The following is a 16,387-nucleotide window of genomic DNA, read 5'->3' as shown; positions in this document are numbered from 1 at the left end:
TATCCTATACACCACCATATTCAATGTAGAAAAGCTTTTTAAGTTAAGCAGGTTTTTAAATCATGTTATATAGGATTTTTTCCTCATTATTTTAAATTGTTTTAAAGAATAGTATATACTGCTATTTCTGTCTAGGTTTTTCCCCTATTTTAAACTATTCAATGTCATTGTTAAGCTGGCAGATTCTTGTTGCTTTTAAAATATATTTCTAAATAAATTCTTTAAATTTAGAGATTTTGTTATCTATTGTAATTAAGTGTCATTTGAATTTAGCACATTGTAGTTTCTCATTATCCTTATATCCCTGTATCCCTGATATCGTTATGATAGCAAGACTCTTAGATATATTCTAATAGTTCTGCTTAATGTTTGCCTGTTAATTTGTTTAAAACAATTAACCAGCAGAGTTTTTTATAAACAGGTGCAGAAATAAAGGAACAATTCAAATATTGAACATCACTACTGACATTTTCCTAAAAAACCCCTTAGATGGAGTCATGTAAAACACCATCATAATTTTCATATTTTCTACTGCCTCTTTAGCTATGACACCAAACTGTATAACATCACATGATATTCCAGAAATCATTATTACCTTATAGAGTCTTCTCTAACATCAGGGACAGGGGCTTCATAGTTTAATTCAAGTATATACAATCATCAACATTTCCTTTTTGTACAGGCTAAGACATTTGACTTCAAGGAACAAAGAGATCGAGGTATTTCAGTACCAGTTGTCTGCTCTCTACCCATAAACTTTCACTGAAATTTAAAGTCAGTTAAATTATGTAGGCTTTATGCTGCTTGCTAGCATCGAGAAGAGTTTCACATTTGCTGTGAATCTCTATTTGGTAATTTCAGTCTTAATTACACTCAGCGTTACTAATTTTTCCTCCATCAATCCACATGTTATACTGTTTTATATACAGACTGTTATCTCAGCTTTTGAAAAAAATGCATAGGACTCATCTCACTTAACTTTACCCTTCAAAAACTTTACACTGCAAAGCTGACTATTTTGTATCTGTAGTGCAGAGTGAGTGCTAAACAGTGGAGGCTCTCACAGCTGCTCCTGCTACTTGTGTCAGACACTTAGGTGAGTGTGGATCAAATTCTCCTTCCATCATTGGCTGGCTCTAAATAACTCTGGCTGCGCACATGACATTTATCATCTGTTTGCTTGCCTAAACAGTAGTGTCTAGTGCCATTAAAGATGTCGTGATGGTTCCCATCCTAACAAGGCAGGAAACATTTAGGGCATCTGTAAATGTACTAGACACCTGAGCACAGATAACTGACTCCCATCGTTGGGTACCCAACCCAGGTGAGGTGAGTGCCCCCTTACCCTGTTCCACATGACTGGAGTGTTTCCCCTCCACATTGTTTGAGATGTAAAAAGAGATTTTGCATGCGTTGGAACTGAATCTCTGTGGGCATTTTCAGCCACTGAGGAAATGCAGCAGTCACTCAGGAAAAAAGGACATACATCAGTATTATACAAGGGGTTTTGACCACTGTAGAATTACTGCAGAGGAATTGTTTTTATTTACAGCCTAGACGGTTCCATGTCACAGTAATATCAACCCATCCACTTCGTCTCTTTGCTTGTGGATGGGGTGCACCTCAGACATCACGTACCCAGCTTTGTCTCATGTGTCATAGGCTTTGGCTCAACCTGGCCTGCCCTTGGGCCCGTGAGACATGGGCCACTGTGACAGCAGGACCCACCCTGGTGCCAACAGGCAAATGCTTCTCCTCTTCTTCCCTTTTCCCCAGGGGCTATCATCAGATCAGTGTTTCTGGGTTGGGAAAGTCACTCAGGTGGCCTCATATGCAGGTTTCAGTGGTCTTGGAGGAACAAAGCAGTATCCTATCCACATGTTAGAGCACAGGGTTCTTCAAAGCACACACAGCCCATTCCTGTATCAAAGGCAAGATCTGTGTATCGACACAGAGAGGGGACAGTGCAGTCCCCCTTATCTCTCTTTCTCTGCTAGCAGATGACTGTGTCCTGATGCCAGTGCACAGAAGGCAGGGTTCTCTTCTTAGCAGTTCACCTTTCCTTGTTTGCAAAGCAGACAAGCTGAGCCAGTTTCATTTCTGGATCACAAAGAAAATGATGATGATCTTCTAAGAGAGAAGTTGTCATGACCCATAACTCTTTCCAGTGCAATAGGGTATCACCTCTTCTACTCCTGAGTGAATTGCTGCCTGAGTTTTCTCTCAACTGTGTTTCTGACTGTGCAGCTTCTCTGTTTTTCCATTTCATTGTTAGCAAAACTCTTGATCCCAGGAAAGGTCGAAAATCCTAGCCCTGACTGACAAAAAAGACAAAGGTAATTTTTGGTATCTGGTTGTCTACAATTCTTGGTTTAGTCTCTTAAATCTTTATAATTTAAAATTCTTTGAGCTGTTCACAGAGAGGCACAGATCTTGTTTATCTCAGCTTCAGGAATTTTGGCTTCCTACAAGAAGTCAGGTCTTTTATGGGAATCCTTCTCTGCCTCAGCAGTCAGACAGTAAGGTGTACATCATGAGTGGTCCTGCACCAGACTGGCTCACTTGTCTTTCCTTCTCCTATTACCTTGTTTTTCACTGGAGAAAGTCAGAAGTATCTATGTGTCCTCTTTATACTGCTGTCTTTCTGTAACCATGTCTTTTTTTCATAGGAATGTTAATCTCTCTCGCTCCTTTCATTGGAAATTAAATGGGATATATCCCTAAATATCATATCAAATCAAATCACATTTCTTCTTAGTTGAAGGTGGGCTTTGTGTTGTATTTACTGGCTAGACCGTATTTCCGCTTCTGCTGACCTCCAGCTCTTCTAGTCCAGAACTGACAATGCAATGTTGTAAGTCACTGAGAAGGAACTGGGGACTCTGTCTCTGACTCAGGAAGCAAGTTATTTCACTTTTCTAAGTAGCTCAGATAGCATAAACAGAATATATCATAGAGTAAGAAGCAGAAAAGGTCTTCCAAATAACCCAAATTAGGTATAAGAGTGCTTTGTGCCTCCTGTATTTGTGGAACTGGCTTGTATCTCTATAAAGTTTAACGTAAAGAGTAATCCTTTCTTTGAAAATATCAGTATGATCGGTCCTGTTAGTGTTGACAGTCCTCATTCAGTATGCTTCTGATCAAGAACGTATGCATGATAAATAGCAAACAGTAATTTTTGCAGCTTCGAATTTGGAAAGCTGAGCAACTGATTTATTTCCAAAGAAATATTGTAGTGGTATGTCTTTGTTGCTTTCTCAGTGGAAGTTTCTAATGAACGAAGCTCAATTTTAAATGGCTGTGAAAGACTTCCATTAAGCCTAAATTGAACAATATTCAAGTAGAGCACATACTCCACTAAAGTAGCTATATGGATGTAAAATCAGTTGTCAGCAAGACTGTATTCTCACTTGTAATCTTTTATCCATAATGCTTTCATTTTCAAAGCGTATGCAATACTTGATTTCAAAAGATATTTGCTAGTATTATCTGCTTTGTCTGAACAAGAATGTATGGCAAAATATTTCAGTTATTACTCTCATGTGCTGGGGAAACTGGGCTAGGATAAATTATTATGTGAATGTGTAAATTATTTGGAAACCATACACAGGGAGTAGTTTTCAATGATACATCATTAAGTGCAGTTCTGCAAGTGTTTTTCCTTGTTCTGGTACTATTCAGTATTCTTATTGACAGCTTGGACGAAAGGTTAGAAAGTATGCTTAATAAATTCAGAGAGCAAAAGAAGTGTTCTGCTTGCGGCGGAAGCAAGGCAATTGAAAGTGACCTTGATAAAGTAGCAAAGTAGGCTAGAAAATATAAACTTTCCAGCAGTTAAATTAGAACAAATGCAGAACTCTACATAAAGCTTGACATAATAAGCTGCATGTAAATACAGATAGGAAATGACTAGCCAAACAGCAGTTCTGCAGAAAAGATGCTGTGTCATAATGATCCCAACCTAAACACAGCACCATTAATGTTTTGCTACTGCAAACAAGGCCAGCGCTATTGTGGACTATAGGAAAGGGAGTAATAAAGCATAAAATGCAATTATTTTGCTCTACTCAGCATTTAAAAGGCCTCAGTGGAAGAGCTTTACCCACTTGTGGGATCTGCAAGTCAGGTAGGATCCAACAAGAGTGCAAACTGGACTCAAAAGATATAAACCACATGGGCCTTCAGGGAGTGGTTGAAGGGTTGTTTAGTCTAGAGATGACAGGAGGAAAGGAAGACATGACAGTAACCTTCGTATAGCAAGGAGACACTTTAAAGAGGAAGGGATTCAGCTGCCATGTATGCTGTCAGTACAGGAAAGTAATAATAGGCTTAGATTTCAACAAGGGTGATTTAGTGTAGGAATCAGGAAAAAAAAATGTAAGTGGCGAGGAAAAGTGGAGCCCTGGAATAGGTTGTTTAGGGGGTGTTCATGGAAACTCCAGCCTTGCAGATGCTTACAAATAGGTCAGACAAACATCAGCAGACATGGCATAGATCAGGGATAGTTAAAGCAATCTCTAAACTACCTGCTAGCCCTGTTCTTCTAGTGATTTCTGTCTATGTGAACATGATAGGCATGACAATTATATATGCAAAAAAGTGCTTTGGATATCTCCACAAAATTTCAAGGTATATAAAGAAAAAATACTAGTTCTGGAATTTATTGCATGACTTTCACCTTTACATTAGATTGAAGCGATTATACCTTTTCTAATTTTGCCCATGTCAATATTGATTAAAAATTACAAGAATCTGGCTTTGTGAATGCTCTTTGTGAAATAAATAGGTCGACATGGTCAGATACCTGTGGTAGGATACAAAGCACGCAATTCTCGCCATAAGAAAGTTTGGTCTTTAGTCTACTTTAGTCCATGAAAAAAGACAGACACCTTTTGCAGATTACCTAAGGAGTCAGTGAATCACCCTCCAGAGTTACCTCTGTCTCTCCTTCTGCTTATTCTGTAGCAAATATATATTGGAGGCATATTCTTGGCCTTTCCTTTTCTTGGTCTGCTATACTGAAAGTTTGGCTTTCTAAGAACTAAAGTGGCTAGACGTCACAGAAGACTATCTAGAAAAATTATAATTGGCAGGAAATCATTGAGTAGATAATCTAGTGGTCTTTTTTGACCCTTGGCTCTGTGGAGTCCTTTTAGAGTCCTAAATTAGTCATTTATGAAAGATTTATAGTTGTTATGAATAAGTCATTATCAATACATAATGGACATGACCAATATGTGTTAGAGATAGTTCTACACCAAACTTTATATAAGCCAGTATTAATCAGTTGGATGCTTACTTATTTATTGTTTATTAATCCTCTAAACTCTTTACACTGTATGTTGTGTACAGGCTATGTGAGAGACAATACAGCACTTTTAGTTAAAAAATCTGCTATACAATTCCTTTACAAAGATAGTATTTTAATGAAGATTTTAAAGTGCTAAGCTACTGGACACTGAAAGGGAAAATTAATAGCATTTTTAAAATAATAGCATATTTAATCCTGGAAAATATTTAGGAACCGTGTAGTATAAGACATCTTTCTGCCCCATAAGCATCCTGTGGCTAACAGACTGTAAACTTCATCCAAAATCTGTTATTCATGAAACATTTGCTATTACCTGGTAAAAAAATATAATCTCATTTATAGGGCTTTTTAAAAGTTGGAATTACACTCCAGCAACCAGTGATGACTAGTTATTGTTCCTTTTGTCAACAGGAAAGATGAAGGAGTTTCTGGCAGCTTACCATGTCCCGGGCTCTGCAGAATTAAGTGAGGAGTGCGCCCATGTTCTAGCATGCATCACATCGCGTCTTGGGTCTGAAGTGCCAGAAGGATCCCAGCGCTGCAGACTGAGACGGCTCTGAGCACCTCAGTACCCCATTTCTGACAGAACCCAGGGATGGCAAACTTACATACCAGTATTACCTGTCTGGGGCAGGTTTAATTTTATAAATTAAAACCATAAACTCTATGAGTTTCTAGACTATATTTGTGCTTTTGAGGATGATCTGCTCAGATGAACAGTTTTGCATCCATCGAAGAGACAGGTTCTTCTGCTGGACCAGAAGATGACAATGGACTGTATATTATAACAAATACCGTTTGTAGTATCTCCTAGTACAAATAATTGAAGAACAGATTGCAAGAAAATCCTGTAGGGAATAAGACATGCTTAGTTTTGCTCTACAAATTTTAAAAAATGTTCTGTTTTTTTAAAGATAACCACTTTTACATAACGCTATGTGTTTAGTCTATCTGCAGCTCTTCACTGTGGCTATCTGTATTCCAGAGATGACGAATTCCTTGTGAGACACTTGAACACTTTTAGGTTTGTGAAGAATCCTTAAGTTATGAGAGTATCATGAAAAACTAGGAGCGAAAAGTTCCATGGCTTTTATTTGACTAGATGTCTCCAGTTACTTCCTGTTACTGTCCTGAAAGCAGGAGGGAAGGGCAGGGAGCAGAAATTAAATAAAAAAAATATATATATTGCATTTCTCTTTTGGCATATGCACCTATCCGAATGTGTGTTTGATCTAATAGCCAAGGGGAGAGAAACAGCTAAGCCATGACATGAAAGGTCTGCGTTTTCGGGTAGTATTTGCTAATTTTGTCTCTTGAATAGCTATAGACAAGAAGGAATATGTATATGCCCCACTATGTGTGAAAAGGACATACTTGCCATTCCTTTATTTATTTTTGCTCATTCAAAAAATTAAAGTGCCAGTTATTTGGAATGCTGTAGTCTTGTGGTCTCTTCAACGTTTGTTTAGTGAGATCCTTTCAGCAAGATCGTTCCCATTACAGTGTAACTGCATGGTCACCACAGCTTTGGGTCTGTATAATAAAGATCTAAATTCAAAATTTTGTTTCTCATCATTTTCTCTACTTTTATGTTGTATCTGCAAGTCTCTGATTGGAACTCTGCTTATTGCTGATCACTGTTTTGAAGAACATTTGGCAGAAAATGTTAGAGAGGAAGATATTTTTATGGTTGGACCTTATTCTCCTTTGTATCGTTATTTACAACAGGTTAAAGGCCAGAGAAATACAAAATGTTAGCAAATCAATAATGACGCTTAAATTCAATTTGCACGTGTGGCCCCAGGGCAATAAGGAGATTAGGCTCTTCACATCCTGGATTTAAGGCCATACTAAAGTATTTAACATCTGGTCTCTATTAATTACTAATCCTGGAAAGGTATGGGAGGAAAAAGCTGCAGAAAAGCTGATCCTAAATTGTCTTTGATGTGCTGTGTATTTGATACGTTGTTCTGAACGTTTGTACATCAGAGTTTAAATGCCAATTAGACTCCCTTTCCTTACTCCTTCTTATTTTCTTCTTTGAAGACAAAACTTTAAACTAGAAAAACGTAGCAATTAAGTTTGCATGAGAAAAGACTACATATTTTATTAAAAAAATTGATGTGGTCCTGACGAGGCTACCGTAGCCATGCTGCATTATAGGCAGGGTTTTGTTCCATGCATGCTATGGTTATCTTACAGAAAACATATAAGTTCATGTCAACAGAGTATCCCTGACCTCTGAAACCTCTTAGTTGGGCATCACTGTTCTCCTGCATCTTATGTAGTTGCACTCAAATGGCAGAGTGCTCATTGCTATGAAATCCATACCAGTTAATTTAAGCATTGAATAGGGGTCAGACAACAGCATCCCAGTGCAGTTTCCTGATCACTTTAAGCTAATCTAAAGCTGCGCTTCTGTTCTTAGGGGAAATCCTGTCTTCCCTTTCTGCCCTGGTCTGTCTGCCAACTACCTCCCTCAAAGAGCATTCTGCACAACTATGAGGCTTTCTGGTCTGATTGAAAATATCCCCGTGTAAGAGTTCAGCTCTTGTGCTGGCTCAGACAGCAGGCGGGGTGGGGGTGGGGGGCAAAACACCTTTTATCAGAAGTTTAGGTTAAGGTTAGCTTATACTGATGGAGGAACTGTGCCTTCAGGTCCTTCTAGCTGTCAGTTGTCTTACTACTAAAACTTTCTGTTTAAGCATGTTATTTTCTTATGGCTACAAAGTTTTTCTTGATTTAGTGACACTGGAAAGAAACTAAAGCACAGGAAATGAATTAAATCCATAGGAAAAAACCCTGAATGATAACATCTTTAAAATTACCTGTCAGTGGCAGTATTTGAGGTACAAGAACAATCCATTGCTGTGAAAGGAATATATTCTTGCCATTCAAATTACTCTGAAGACCAAAACTTTTTCAGAACAATAGCTGTATGCCATAGCAATATCAAGGGCAGTGTACATCTCCTGTGCTAGCAGACCCTGAGCTGTTAATCAGATATAAGCCTAACATGTGGCCAGCTGGATCCATTGAAACTGTAGATGCTTGAGCTTGACCATGGCACCATTTGAATTTGAATGTCAAAACTACTTGTCCCAAGAGCAGGGCTTGTTGGGGGGTGGAGGGGTGGGTATGGTGCTTCACTGTCCTGTTGGGCAAACTTTTTTGATGAGCTGCAAGACTGTTGCCCATCTGTTGAAAGAGTCATTAAAAAACAAAACACAACAAAACAGGCAAAGCTCCCAGCACTCTGGGAAGGGCAGAGGTTGGAGCTTTTTGTTCTTTGGATGAATCCCCCTTTGAGAAAACTCCCCATGCTTTCCCTTTGCATCTGCACAAGCCCTTCTTTGTGAAGGGATATGAATATGGAGAGACCTGCAGTGCACCAGTCTCTTCAGTCAGCTTCAAATGAAAGTTTCGAAGTCAGTCTTTTCTGGCAACTTTAAACATCTGAATTCGGGCAGTGCTGGCTCTACAAACAGTATTAGCTGACTTTAATGACATGGAGCAATTAAATATTTGTACTATTAAGACAAGCACTTAATACAGACTATGTGGCTTAGCAGACAAGAGTGTTGGTTTCGCTGATTGAATGTAATATGCGAGTATTTAGTTCATATTCAAATAGGATGGTCTTAAGTCATTTCCTTAGCAGACAATAATCCATTCCAAGAATAAGAACATCTGTTCAGGGCCCAGACTTGAAATAAATAGTAGCTTTAGAGACAGGTCTTTTGTCCAGCATTGTTTGGGTATTAGATATCTCAGAAACAGTTGACTCTTCAGGTTATGGCTGTGATTTTGGAGACAAAATACGGGCATATCTCTGTTCTGGCTGGCTGCAGCAAATCTTACCTTTGACTGCAGTTCTGTCTGCATTGCTGTGACAGCATAAGCTTTTACAAATATTAGCTTGCTATAAATTCCTCACAGTTACATTCCCTTTGTTTTGAGCTATCTGTGTGTGTACACGCTGCTGTCATTTCATACAAGGGAAACCCCACAGTCTGGCTATCAAATCGTCATTTGTTTGTTACTTATTACTCAAAAAACCCCCAAGTTTTTTAGAAATTACAACCATTTTTGTAAGCAATTATCTGTCTTACTTTTTAAATTCTCTGTTGCAACCTTAATCTAGATATCTCCAAATACTCATTCAATACTAAATAAGGGAGTCACGCAGAAGTTTCCAGGCCGCATACATTTTATTCTAATGTATAAGTAGATAGGCCAAGTCACTGGAAAGCCAGATAACTTCACTGATATTTCACAAGAAGTTGCTGCACTGCAATCAACAATAAACAAAACTAGTGATAACCTCATAAGGAAGCCAACATCTTAAAAGTTATTAGCAGGAATTTTTCTTATTTCCTATTGGGTTTTCCTTCTATGCAAGGAGAACCCTTCTGCCAGCAGCTTCAACTCAACTTCTGCGGGAGCTCTGTATCTGTCCCCTCTCTATCTTGCAAGAAACAATTAGATTGTACTACTCCATACAATATCCTTAACTGTTTCCTAGAAATCATTGTGAAGGGTCATCTTTGTATGTTGTTTTGGGTCAGTTCTTGGCCAGTTTCAAGGCTGTCTTCTCTGGCTTGGCTGGCACCTTTCCCTCCTAACAATAAATGATGCTCTTGAGGTCATGTCTGGTTTTGAAGTTAGTCTTTACTGATGAAAGGGAGAGAGCACACTCCTGGCTATGGTATAAAGAAGCAGAGTTTCTGTGTTGTGCCACTGGGCTCTGCACAAGACCCTCCATAGGTGGTGACGTGTAGCTGCTTTGGGTGTTGGATATGAGGGGCAGAGTTAATGAAATACTCACCGTCAGTTATGAGTTTATTTCCCAGATGTTGTCACTGTTTTCTTAAACCCCAGGGCAGAATTTGAAGTGATGGACAGAATTAACAGAGTGCTCATAAAGGCAGAGAGCAAATCTGACTGGGAAGACCACATCCATAAGAAGAACTCCTCAAGTGATGACTTAAGTTAAAAGAGAAAAGGTAGCCAGGCACTCCTTCAGAAACAAACTTAAACAATGAACAGGTGAAGTCAGAAAACTGCAAAGCAGCACTGAAAATGGAGAGCGTGCCATTCACACCAGTTTGCTTTTCACCAAGGCTCTGTCTTGCCAACACAGAACTTTAAAAGACTTTCTACTTTCTTTATTACAACCACTAAAAATAAGCAGAAAATAGTTTGATCAACTTGAAAAGAAAAAACTGTGTAAAAAGAAGTTACCACCTTCCAGCTTACAGGGGAACATGTAGATTCAGTAATTAACTCAAACAGCTGAACTATACATCCCTGAATTTAAAAAGGTGAGATAGCAGTTGCTGCTGGCTGAGGGCACCATGCCCTGCTTGACCATCCTGCAGGGAGCTGCAGCCAGAGCTGCTGTGAGGCAGAAGGTACTGCCTAACCATGACCCCACAAGGCACAGCTCATGGCAGATGACCTTTGACAGGAGAAAGAAAGCTTTTCCTAGCTGGTTGTTACTCCTGCAAACAGTCCAGCCATTGTAGTGATGGCAGGCAATAAATGCGAAATGAAATGAACAGAACTGAAGTTAGATCAGAATGCCTGCAAGCTTTCTATTCATCTAATCCCAGACATCTTTCACAGCTACCACCCTCGATTTACTCCAGTACTCACTTAGTATGTATGCACTAGGGAGTTCATGCTCTGTCTCCATGGGAAGTTGGAGCTGCAAAGCTCTAACCATCAGTAGATGTCAGAAAGATTTCAGCTGTACCCTGTGGTAGTAAGCCAAACAACAGTGTTTTCCTTATAACCCCAAACACGTAAGTTCAGACTGAACAAAATAAAGCCCCTAACCCTTATTTAGGCACAAAGCTTCCTCTTAAATCCAGTTAAATGGGGAAATCAGAAACTAAGAATTCAGCTGTCATCTTTAATAAAATTCTGGAAGTTAGCCAAAATCAGAGGAGTGTTTACTTGTTTGCGTACAAGATGTTTTATTTTCAAAAATAGCCTAAAATGCATGTGAGATCCTGACAGATTCTTATCACATAATCATTATAAAACATCGCTCTTGATTTTGCTTTTCCCATGACACTAAAATGTCCTGTGCAATAAAGCTTTGAATGGGTTCAGGAAACATCCTCCCAACACTCTCATTTATAGCATGTTTCATTAGGTGGATTTCTAAACCATAACCCTCATGAGGCCCAGACTAGGATCTGCTGCTTGGTTTATTCAGGTTTTACTTCTTGCCTTTGTTAACAAAAGAACTGCAAAATAAAAGTCACAGGTTAAATTGAGTCCAGGTAAGCTAAGGCAGAGACCTTCATGGTCTCCAGCTGGGAGACCCCGTCTGACGCCACAGGTACCCCCTCGCTCCCCAGCAGTGGGTTCATTAAACAACTAATCAGTGTTATGGTGAAGTTTCTTTGATAAAAGCCCTGCCCTGAACAAAATTGTACTTGGTGCTACATGGCCAATGTAAGGTGCTAGGCACCTTGCCTTTCTTTAACTTGGGTAAGAACTGAAGCACTTGCAGACCTGGACGAATAGGCTTTTTGAAGACATTAAGCCACAAGTTGGCAGAGATGGGATTTATGTTTGGTAAAAGAGTTCCTTTGCCCAGCAGGGGAAGCAGGAATGGCCTCTAGCATAAGTAAAACCATCCCTGTGGAATTTGAACAATTATTGTCATCTGTATATGGATGGTATTCAAAGGAAATAAAACACCTTCATTTTCTGTTTTTTAGAGCATGTATTCTGTACGTCAGCCAGTGTTTTTTCCATGGATATTCTTACAGCCTCCCTGTGTTTATCATAGTGACAAAGTAAGAGAAAGATTTGCTAGCATAGCTTTGAAATGTTCATGATTTCTTCACTCAGTATTGCAGCCTAACTTCCCATAACTGATTTCAATTACTGTTACAATAAGAGGAGCCTGAAATTTACTTAGCTGTTAAGGTAACCTCTGAAGAGAAGGACATTCATTCCTATTCCAGCACCACTTCTCAGGCAGTTTTACAATCAACTTCTGCAGGGAATACTGGAGCATTGATTCATTGTTAAGGGCAATCCATCCCATCTCATGATCAGAACATAATATTTCCTAAATGTCGCAGTTTATAAAATATAGTCAGTTGCAAGGCTACATTTTTTATGCTGTCGCTGTTTTCTGTGTTTGCTTTTAAGATTTTCCAGCCCAGAGGCAATGATATTTTTTCTTTTTATTCACCAGCATAAATTCAGAAGCACTAAGTAACATTTATTAGGTGATGAATTAAAGCAGTCTTGGAAAGCATTGTGTGCAGTGGCAGAGGCAATCAATAGGAGAAGCCATACATAGCAAATTAGTTTTGTAATGAATTGCTTTCCAAGTCCCAGGCCCTTTTCATATGTAATCACTTCGTTATCTTTTCCCATAACAGCACAGAATATATGCCTACACCATTTTGTAGGAAATATTTTACTCAGAATCACAGACTGAATGCCTGTAACTCAATTGCCCTTTGAAGTTCATGGCAAAACTTGCTCAAACTTCTGTAGGACTAAGGCTTGGTTCAGGATGGTAAATATCTATCAGGGTACAGCAGAAACAGAAAATTCTATGCAGGAAATCACTGTCCTTCACAACACGTGGAAGCTCTTGTCTCCATTATGATGACATCTCTGTGTAACTGAACTTGGTGTGAGCCAGTGTCAGCAAAGAAATTCAAGGGAGAAAAGAGTGCCCTAGATGATAAAGAAATACACATCATGTGAGTCTGTTCAGTAACACAGCAGGTTCTTTCCCCAGTTAAGTCAACAGGAATTGATTAGTCCTAAATAGTCAAGGCTAGCAACAACTGCAATGAAAAGAAACTAGAAGCAAGCATAGAAATACAGAATGGCACAATGCACATTTCTCAAATAATTGTACTTCCGATTTTCCAAAACCCCAAAAAGAAAAATCAGTTACCAACTTAAATAAGTTCCCAGTAGTTCTGGGAGTGCACTGGGCTTTGAGGTCAAACAAGAACTCTCTTGTCCCTAAGATTCCTGGTCTTAAGTCAAGAGTAATGAAAAACCATAGAAACAAAGGAAGACCAGTTGAAAGATGAAGACTCTTTAGCAGCAGTAGCACTTCAAAGCATAAATGCTGCCATTCAGGTTTGGAAAGGCAACTTCAAAGTCATTGACATGTTTACCTAGCTTGGTCCCCTGCAGGTCCTTCTTCCCATCCTTGCTGTGTTTCTATTTGTGCATAGGGGAGGTAAAACTATGCTCTGAGTCATGACCATGCAATGAAGTTGAAGTCAGTGACCAGTTTTGCTTCATTAAAACCATAATGAGTGTTGCTGATCCTGGAAACACTGGTCACTGCTTTGTGGCAAAACTGTGTGCGTCCTTCCAAAGTCACTAGCCACAGCAGAACCAGTGTGAGTGTGAGGCGACCTTTGATCTTTTGATGCACACTCCTAGCAAAACAGCTGCCATGTTCCGGCGTAAATCAAGGAGGAACATCTGAGGTCAGAGCTCCAGCTGCACAGCAAAGCAATCTGATGTTGATAGCTACCAACCTACTGCAGCTGAGAAGCATAGGTCATATAACTTTCAAACGCAGATGACGGGGGCCTTGTAGTAAAGCTTAACTTCAAGTTTTGGCTTTTCAGTTTATTAAACTATAGGACAAGAGGGAATGGCCTCAAGCTCTGCCAGGGGAGGTTTAGGCTGGACATTAGGAAAAAATTTTTCACTGAAAGGGTCATTGGGCACTGGCAGAGGCTGCCCAGGGAGGTGGTTGAGTCACCTTCCCTGGAGGTGTTTAAGGCACGGGTGGATGAGGTGCTAAGGGGAATGGTTTAGTGTTTGATAGGAACGGTTGGACTCGATGATCTGGTGGGTCTCTTCCAACCTGGTTATTCTATGATTCTATATAAAAAAATGGAGATTATTTACCATTCCGTTTGATACCACATGCCCAGTTACTTATCTTTCTAGTCAGGCTAATCCTTTCCATCTGTTTTCTTAAAAAGTCCAGGTTGTCCACGTCATTTTTACGTCAGAACATCTTTTAAAGTATCTCACATGCTCTGAGTATGCTTTGCAACGCCATCTTTATGTTCTTATGGGTGGAGACTGTCGCTTCGGTGGCTTTAAGAGCAGTCCTCTGCCACGTACGTCACTTGGTGTCCACAAGGTCTTTCCAGGGCAGTTTATGCCCCCCTACTCAGGGGCAGGGTGGTGGAGGGCATCTTCCTTTCTCAGCTGCAGCCCTTTCACCCTCCCTTTTCTCTGAGCCCATGGGTCAGGGTGGCAGGTCCCCCCCCCCAGGCCCAGGAGAAGGAGACGCGTCCTGACGGGCTTGCCAAGAGTTATAGGGCTGGAGCAGAACGTGAAAACTGGGCTGTTGCAACTGCAGAATGCAGACGGGAGGGATCTTTGGCAGCATTCCTGGGTCTCCGCAGGAAGGTGAAGGAGCCAATTACTAGCTAAATGAAATTATATATTCAGTCAAAGTTTAGGCAAGACAGAGTAACTGATTGCATTCCTTGGGAGACTTGAATAAAAACACCTCTCAAAAGAGCTGTTACTCAAAAGCAAGGGCTGTTTGCCCAAGTACATTTTCCTGCTGGTCGATGTAAATCTAGCACTTTTTTTTTTTTCCCTGCGCACTGTTAAATCTTTTCATCTTTCCAGAACCAAAGTGATTTCAGACGTGTTTGCTTTCCCTTTATGATTGGGGTTTTTTTCCTTCCCCCTCCCCCCCCGCCCACCCCCCGGCTTACTTTTCCATATTCTCAGGGAAGCCGAGGGTGTCCAGGGCCACTTAGACACTTAGAAGCGGGTCCTTCCCCCAGGCCCCGGCGGGGCCGCCGGCAGTTGTTGCCCTCAGCGACCACGGGAGGGCGGCCTCGCCCCGCCCCAACCGCCGCCGCCGCCCTGCCGGGTTGTCACAACCTGAAGGGGCTGCGAGAAAGCTGGGGAGGGGCTGTTCGCAAAGGCTTGTGGCGATAGGACTAGGGGCAGCGGGTATAAACCGGAGAGGGGCACATTTAGACTAGATATAAGGAGGAATTTCTTCACTATGAGGGCAGTGAGGCCCAGGCCCAGGTTGCCCAGGGAAGCTGTGGCTGCCCCATCCCTGGGGGTGTTCAAGGCCAGGCTGGATGGGGCCTTGGGCAGCCTGGGCTGGTGGGAGGTGTCCCTGCCCATGGCAGGGGGGGTGGAACTGGATGATCTTTAAGGTCCCTTCCAACCCAAACTATTCTATGATTCTATGCTTTGTTTGAGGAAGCCTTTCACACAGCAACGGCAATAAGGAAATATATCGAAGAGGTACACAGAAGAATGTCATTTGGAGTCTAGCCCTATATTTTACAGCCCATTCTACTGTTGCTTCCATGGGAAATGACCTATTCTCCTGTAATTACCATTGTCAGTTTTATTGCAGAAATTTCATACATTCCTCAGGCTTCAGCTGCAGTTGAACCCATCTGCAGGCTGCCCGATGGAAAGCAAACATTCACACATGTCTCTACACAGTGAAGCTGGGTCTGGGGATTAGCAGCTAACTAAGAGATTAGCTTTTATGTCCAGGCACTGGTGCATTCACAGCACTTGCTACTTGAACCAGCCCGTGTGGCTGGGTGTGGAGGAAAAGGCTCAGTGCAGCGGTCAAGCCAAAAAGCAGGTAAACTAGCCCCCAGCTTTTTGTAGCCATACCTGGGAGTCCTGTCAGCTGACTCCAAGTCAGCTGACTCTGAGGTGCTTTGTAAAGGAAGGCTGAGAAAAGGTGTGAAGCCAAATCCTTCTCCCATCAGCTCTCTGAGATGCCATAAAATTATGGAGAGCACTCAAACACTTATGGAGCATTTGAGAATGAGCAAAGATGTTCCCTGAAGCGAGGGCTATGATCTCCTTGCTGTCTGTGTGAAGAGTTGGAGGTGGGGAACTGGGAGGGACGTTACTGTACACGGCTGTTCATGCTGGAAAAGGGAAAAACAACTTGCCCAAAAGAGAAACCACATGTCATCTTCATATAGCCTGAAGAACGTCATGCTCGGAGAAGTAGAAATAGAAGTCAGAGTGAATATTCGAACTGGGCAGGCT

At 40.9% G+C, this 16,387-nt stretch overlaps 1 protein-coding gene across 1 annotated transcript in view; it reads left to right on the top strand.

The window, feature by feature from the left end:
• The window catches only part of SCAF8 (SR-related CTD associated factor 8), a 102,907-nt gene extending 96,054 nt beyond the window's left edge, over positions 1–6,853 (top strand). The window contains exon 21 of the mRNA XM_069852096.1: positions 5,723–6,853. The gene's annotated coding sequence lies outside the window, so the exon portion shown is untranslated. The remainder of the gene's footprint in view (positions 1–5,722) is intronic.
• The last annotated feature ends 9,534 nt before the right edge of the window (positions 6,854–16,387 follow it).

The sequence above is a fragment of the Phaenicophaeus curvirostris genome, chromosome 2 (assembly GCF_032191515.1).
Source record: "Phaenicophaeus curvirostris isolate KB17595 chromosome 2, BPBGC_Pcur_1.0, whole genome shotgun sequence".
Classification (NCBI taxonomy): Eukaryota; Metazoa; Chordata; class Aves; order Cuculiformes; family Cuculidae; genus Phaenicophaeus; species Phaenicophaeus curvirostris.
The sequence above is the reverse complement of the archived record's forward strand: the minus strand, read 5'-3'. Positions and strand labels throughout refer to the sequence as shown.